The sequence below is a fragment of the Oncorhynchus nerka genome, linkage group LG18, assembly GCF_034236695.1.
Source record: "Oncorhynchus nerka isolate Pitt River linkage group LG18, Oner_Uvic_2.0, whole genome shotgun sequence".
Taxonomy (NCBI): Eukaryota; Metazoa; Chordata; class Actinopteri; order Salmoniformes; family Salmonidae; genus Oncorhynchus; species Oncorhynchus nerka.
In genome coordinates this window covers 1,256,222-1,263,721 of record NC_088413.1, presented here as the reverse complement: position 1 = coordinate 1,263,721, position 7,500 = coordinate 1,256,222, and the positions used below count along the sequence as shown (strand labels likewise).

At 44.1% G+C, this 7,500-nt stretch overlaps 1 pseudogene; it reads left to right on the top strand.

Annotated features, from left to right (window-relative positions):
- Positions 1-7,500, top strand: part of LOC135561959 (slit homolog 2 protein-like) — a 91,232-nt pseudogene that overhangs the window by 65,551 nt on the left and 18,181 nt on the right.

Genomic DNA, 7,500 nt, shown 5'->3' with positions numbered 1-7,500 from the left:
CACACACGGAGCTCAGTGTATTGATGCTGTCAACGGATACACCTGTGTCTGTCCTGAGGGATACAGGTAACAGGACACACACACATACACACACACACACACACACACACACACACACACAGAGCTCAGTGTATTGATGCTGTCAACGGATACACCTGTGTCTGTCCTGAGGGATACAGGTAACAGGACACACACACACACACACACACACACACACACACACACACACACACACGGAGCTCAGTGTATTGATGCTGTCAACGGTTACACCTGTGTCTGTCCTGAGGGATACAGGTAACAAGCACACACACACATACACACACACACACACACACACACACACACACACACACACACACGGAGCTCAGTGTATTGATGCTGTCAACGGTTACACCTGTGTCTGTCCTGAGGGATACAGGTAACAAGCACACACACACACACACACACACACACACACACACACACACACACAGTACCAGTCAAAAGTTTGGACACACCTACTCATTCAAGGGTTTTTATTTATTTTTTACTATTTTCTACAACAGTAAAGTAAAACATGTAGAAACATTGTGTTAAACAAATCAACATATATTTTTATAGCCCCCCTTTTCCTTGATGACAGTTTTCCACAATCGTGGCAGTCTCTCAACCAGCTTCATGAGGTAGTCACCTGGAATGCATTTCAATTAACGGGTGTGCCTTAAGTTAATTTGTGGAATTTCTTTCCTTCTTAATGTGTTTGAGCCAATCAGTTGTGTTCTGATAAGGTAAGGGTGGTATACAGAAGAGAGCCCTATTTGGTGAAAGACCAAGTCCATATTATGGAAAGAACAGCTCAAATAAGCAAAGAGAAACGACAGTCCATCATTACTTTAAGACATGAAGGTCAGTCCATCATTACTTTAAGACATGAAGGTCAGCCAATACGGAAAATGTCAAGAAAGTTTCTTCAAGTGGAGTTGCAAAAACCATCAAGCGCCATGATGAAACTGGCTCTCATGAGGAGACCCACAGACCCAGAGTTACCTCTGCTGCAGTCAACCTGAACGATGAAGTAGGGGCTGGTTTAGTACCAGTCTGTAGGGGTAGTTATCCTGAACGATGAGGTAGGGGCTGGTTTAGTACCAGTCTGTAGGGGTAGTTAACCTGAAGGTTCATGATGAGGTAGGGGCTGGTTTAGTACCAGTCTGTAGGGGTAGTTAACCTGAAGGTTCATGATGAGGTAGGGGCTGGTTTAGTACCAGTCTGTAGGGGTAGTTAACCTGAACGTTCATGATGAGGTAGGGGCTGGTTTAGTACCAGTCTGTAGAGGTAGTTAACCTGAAGGTTCATGATGAGGTAGGGGCTGGTTTAGTACCAGTCTGTAGGGGTAGTTAACCTGAACGTTCATGATGAGGTAGGGGCTGGTTTAGTACCAGTCTGTAGGGGTAGTTAACCTGAACGTTCATGATGAGGTAGGGGCTGGTTTAGTACCAGTCTGTAGGGGTAGTTAACCTGAACGTTCATGATGAGGTAGGGGCTGGTTTAGTACCAGTCTGTAGGGGTAGTTAACCTGAAGTTCATGTTCATGATGAGGTAGGGGCTGGTTTAGTACCAGTCTGTAGGGGTAGTTAACCTGAACGTTCATGATGAGGTAGCTGGTTTAGGTCAGTGTAGTTTAACCTGAACCAGTTCATGACCTGAACGTTCATGATGAGGTAGGGGCTGGTTTAGTACCAGTCTGTAGGGGTAGTTAACCTGAAGGTTCATGATGAGGTAGGGGCTGGTTTAGTACCAGTCTGTAGGGGTAGTTAACCTGAAGGGGCGTTCATGATGAACGTTCATGATGAGGTAGGGGCTGGTTTAGTACCAGTCTGTAGGGGTAGTTAACCTGAACATTCATGATGAGGTAGGGGCTGGTTTAGTACCAGTCTGTAGGGGTAGTTAACCTGAAGGTTCATGATGAGGTAGGGGCTGGTTTAGTACCAGTCTGTAGGGGTAGTTAACCTGAACGTTCATGATGAGGTAGGGCTGGTTTAGTACCAGTCTGTAGGGGTAGTTAACCTGAACGTTCATGATGAGGTAGGGGCTGGTTTAGTACCAGTCTGTAGGGGTAGTTAACCTGAACGTTCATGATGAGGTAGGGGCTGGTTTAGTACCAGTCTGTAGGGGTAGTTAACCAGGTTCATGATGAGGTAGGGGCTGGTTTAGTACCAGTCTGTAGGGGTAGTTAACCTGAACGTTCATGATGAGGTAGGGGCTGGTTTAGTACCAGTCTGTAGGGGTAGTTAACCTGAAGGTTCATGATGAGGTAGGGGCTGGTTTAGTACCAGTCTGTAGGGGTAGTTAACCTGAACGTTCATGATGAGGTAGGGGCTGGTTTAGTACCAGTCTGTAGGGGTAGTTAACCTGAACGTTCATGATGAGGTAGGGGCTGGTTTAGTACCAGTCTGTAGGGTAGGGGTAGTTAACCTGAACGTTCATGATGAGGTAGGGGCTGGTTTAGTACCAGTCTGTAGGGGTAGTTAACCTGAACGTTCATGATGAGGTAGGGGCTGGTTTAGTACCAGTCTGTAGGGGTAGTTAACCTGAACGTTCATGATGAGGTAGGGGCTGGTTTAGTACCAGTCTGTAGGGGTAGTTAACCTGAACGTTCATGATGAGGTAGGGGCTGGTTTAGTACCAGTCTGTAGGGGTAGTTAACCTGAAGCGTTCATGATGAGGTATGGGGCTGGTTTAGTACCAGTCTGTAGGGGTAGTTAACCTGAACATTCATGATGAGGTAGGGGCTGGTTTAGTACCAGTCTGTAGGGGTAGTTAACCTGAACGTTCATGATGAGGTAGGGGCTGGTTTAGTACCAGTCTGTAGGGGTAGTTAACCTGAACGTTCATGATGAGGTAGGGGCTGGTTTAGTACCAGTCTGTAGGGGTAGTTAACCTGAACGTTCATGATGAGGTAGGGGCTGGTTTAGTACCAGTCTGTAGGGGTAGTTATCATGAACGATGAGGTAGGGGCTGGTTTAGTACCAGTCTTTAGGGGTAGTTAACCTGAACGTTCATGATGAGGTAGGGGCTGGTTTAGTACCAGTCTGTAGGGGTAGTTTGAATCATGTAGGGGCTGGTTTTACCATGATGAGGTAGGGGCTGGTTTAGTACCAGTCTTTAGGGGTAGTTAACCTGAACGTTCATGATGAGGTAGGGGCTGGTTTAGTACCAGTCTGTAGGGGTAGTTATCCTGTATCACCACCTTGTGGCTCATATGTAGAACAGAATCAGACATTTAGAACAGAACAAGAGAATAGAACAGAACAGGAGCAGAACAGAACAGGAGCAGAGTATAACAGAACAGAACAGGAGCAGAGTATAACAGAACAGAACAGGAGCAGAGTATAACAGAACAGAACAGGAGCAGAGTAGAACAGAACAGAACAGGAGCAGAGTAGAACAGAACAGAACAGGAGCAGAGTATAACAGAATAGAACAGACCAGGAGCAGACCAGGAGCAGACCAGGAGCAGAACAGACCAGGAGCAGAACAGACCAGGAGCAGAACAGACCAGGAGCAGAACAGACCAGGAGCAGACCAGGAGCAGAACAGAACAGACCAGGAGCAGAACAGAACAGACCAGGAGCAGAACAGGAGCAGAGTAGAACAGACCAGGAGCAGAACAGAACAGACCAGGAGCAGAACAGGAGCAGAACAGAACAGACCAGGAGCAGAACAGAACAGACCAGGAGCAGAACAGGAGCAGAGTAGAACAGAACAGGAGCAGAACAGAACATGTACCCCACACATACAATTATCTGTAAGGTTTGAATTTCAAACACAGATTCAACCACAAAGACCAGGGAGGTTTTCCAATGCCTCACAAAGAAGAAGGGCACCTATTGGTAGATGGGTAAAAAAAAAACAGTCACAACAAAGATACAGGTGTCCTACTTAACTCAGTTGCCGGAGAGGAAGGAAACTGCTCAGGGATTTTACCATGAAGCCAATGGTGACTTTAAAACAGTTACAGAGTTTAATGGCTGTGATAGGAGAAAACTGAGGATGGATCAACAACATTGTAGTTACTCCACAATACTAACCTAAACGACAGAGTTTAATGGCTGTGATAGGAGAACACTGAGGATGGATCAACAACATGGTAGTTACTCCACAATACTAACCTAAATGACAGAGTTTAATGGCTGTGATAGGAGAAAACTGAGGATGGATCAACAACATTGTAGTTACTCCACAATACTAACCTAAACGACAGAGTTTAATGGCTGTGATAGGAGAACACTGAGGATGGACCAACAACATTGTAGTTACTAATAACAATACTAACCTAAATGACAGAGTGAAAAGAAGGAAGCCTGTACAGAATAAAAAATATTCCAAAACATACATCCTGTTTGCAATAGTAAGTAATACTGCAAAAAATATGGCAAAGAAATACACATTTTGTCCTGAATACAAAGTCAAATACAACACATCACTGAGTACCATATTTTCAAGCACAGTGGCTGCGTCATGTTATGGGTATGCTTGTCATCATTAAGAACTGTGGAGTTTTTCGGGATAAAAATGAAAAAAATGAAACAGAATGGGGCTAAGAACAGGAAAAGACCCAGAGGAAAACATGGTTCAGTTTGCTTTCCACCAGACACTGGGAGATTAATTCACCTTTCAGCAGGACAATAACCTAAAACACAAGGCCACATGTACACTGGAGTTGTTTACCAAGAAGACAGTGAATGTTCCTGAGTGGCCGAGTTACAGTTTTGACTTAAATCGTATTGAAAATCTATGACAAGACTTAAAAATGGCTGTCTAGCAATGATCAACAACCAACTTGACAGAGCTTGAAGAATTATGAAAAAATAGGCAAATGTTGTACAATCCAGGTGTGGAAAGCTCTTAGAGACTTACCCAGAAAGACTCAACAGCTGTAATGACTCTTAGAGACGTACCCAGAAAGAATCCCAGCTGTAATGACTCTTAGAGACGTACCCAAGAAGACCCCCAGCTGTAATGACTCTTAGAGACTTACCCAAGAAGACCCCCAGCTGTAATCACTCTAAGAGACTTACGCAATAAGTCTCCCAGCTGTAATGACTCTTAGAGACTTACCCAGAAAGACTCAACAGCTGTAGTGACTCTTAGAGACGCACCCAGAAAGACTCCCAGCTGTAATCACTCTTAGAGACTTACCCAAGACGACTCCCAACTGTAATGACTCTTAGACTTACCCAGAAAGACACCCAGCTGTAATCACTCTTAGAGACTTACCCAAGACGACTCCCAGCTGTAATCACTCTTAGAGACTTACCCAAGACGACTCCCAGCTGTAATGACTCTTAGACTTACCCAGAAAGACTCCCAGCTGTAATGACTCTTAGAGACTTACCCAAGAAGACTCCCAGCTGTAATCACTCTTAGAGACTTATCCAAGAAGACTCCCAGATGTAATCACTCTTAGAGACTTACCCAAGAAGACTCCCAGCTGTAATCACTCTTAGAAACTTACCCAAGAAAACTCCCAGCTGTAATGACTCTTAGAGACTTACCCAAGACTCCCACCTGTAATGACTCTTAGAGACTTACCCAAGACTCCCAGCTGTAATGACTCTTAGAGACTTACCCAAGACTCCCACCTGTAATGACTCTTAGAGACTTACCCAAGACTCCCATCTGTAATGACTCTTAGAGACTTACCCAAGACTCCCAGCTGTAATCACTCTTAGAAACTTACCCAAGAAGTCTCCCAGCTGTAATGACTCTTAGAGACTTACCCAAGAAGACTCCCAGTTGTAATCACACTTAGAGACTTACCCAAGAAGAATCCCAGCTGTAATCACATTTAGAGACTTACCCAAGACTCCCAGCTGTAATGACTCTTAGAGACTTACCCAAGAAGACTCCCAGCTGTAATGACTCTTAGAGACTTACCCAAGAAGAATCCCAGCTGTAATGACTCTTAGAGACTTACCCAGAAAGACTCAACAGCGGAAGTGACTCTTAGAGACGTACCCAGAAAGTCTCCCAGCTGTAATGACTCGTAGAGACTTACCCAGGAAGCCTCCCAGCTGTAATGACTCTTAGAGACTTACCCAAGAAGCCTCCCAGCTGTAATGACTCTTAGAGACTTACCCAAGAAGACTCCCAACTGTAATGACTCTTAGATACTTACCCAAGAAAACTCCCAGCTGTAATGACTCTTAGAGACTTACCCAGAAAGACTCAACAGCGGAAGTGACTCGTAGAGACTTACTCAGGAAGACTCCCAGATATTATCACTGTGATTCTAACATGTATTGACTCGGGGGGGGGGTGAATATTTATCTAATCAATATAATATATTAGTGGTTAATTTTTCCATTAATGTTTTACAAACATCATTTTTCTTCCACTTTCACATTACAGAATATTTTGTGTCCATCTTTTTTTTATTCCACTTTGTAACACAACAACAACAACAACAACAACAAAAGAGTGTAAACTCTTTCTGAAGGCATCTAAGAGTGCTGATCTATGATTAGTTTATCTTGTTTATCTTGTTTACCTGACAATGAATATGATTACATGGACAGAGGGGAACCTGATCCTAGATCAGTCCCTGATGGTTGTTATGTTTTGTTTGTTTTCAGCGGTCTGTTCTGTGAGTCCCTGATGGTTGTTTTGTTTGTTTTCAGCGGTCTGTTCTGTGAGTCCCTGATGGTTGTTTTGTTTGTTTTCAGCGGTCTGTTCTGTGAGTCCCTGATGGTTGTTATGTTTGTTTTCAGCGGTCTGTTCTGTGAGTCCCTGATGGTTGTTATGTTTTGTTTGTTTTCAGCAGTCTGTTCTGTGAGTCCCTGATGGTTGTTTTGTTTGTTTTCAGAGGTCTGTTCTGTGAGTCCCTGATGGTTGTTTTGTTTGTTTTCAGAGGTCTGTTCTGTGAGTCCCTGATGGTTGTTTTGTTTGTTTTCAGAGGTCTGTTCTGTGAGTCCCTGATGGTTGTTATGTTTGTTTTCAGCGGTCTGTTCTGTGAGTCCCTGATGGTTGTTTTGTTTTGTTTGTTTTCAGCGGTCTGTTCTGTGAGTCCCTGATGGTTGTTTTGTTTGTTTTCAGCGGTCTGTTCTGTGAGTCCCTGATGGTTGTTTTGTTTGTTTTCAGCGGTCTGTTCTGTGAGTCCCTGATGGTTGTTATGTTTGTTTTCAGCGGTCTGTTCTGTGAGTCCCTGATGGTTGTTTTGTTTGTTTTCAGCGGTCTGTTCTGTGAGTCCCTGATGGTTGTTTGTTTGTTTTCAGCGGTCTGTTCTGTGAGTCCCTGATGGTTGTTTTGTTTGTTTGTTTTCAGCAGTCTGTTCTGTGAGTCCCTGATGGTTGTTTTGTTTGTTTGTTTTCAGCGGTCTGTTCTGTGAGTCCCTGATGGTTGTTTTGTTTGTTTGTTTTCAGCGGTCTGTTCTGTGAGTCCCTGATGGTTGTTTTGTTTTGTTTTCAGCGGTCTGTTCTGTGAGTCCCTGATGGTTGTTTTGTTTTGTTTTCAGCGGTCTGT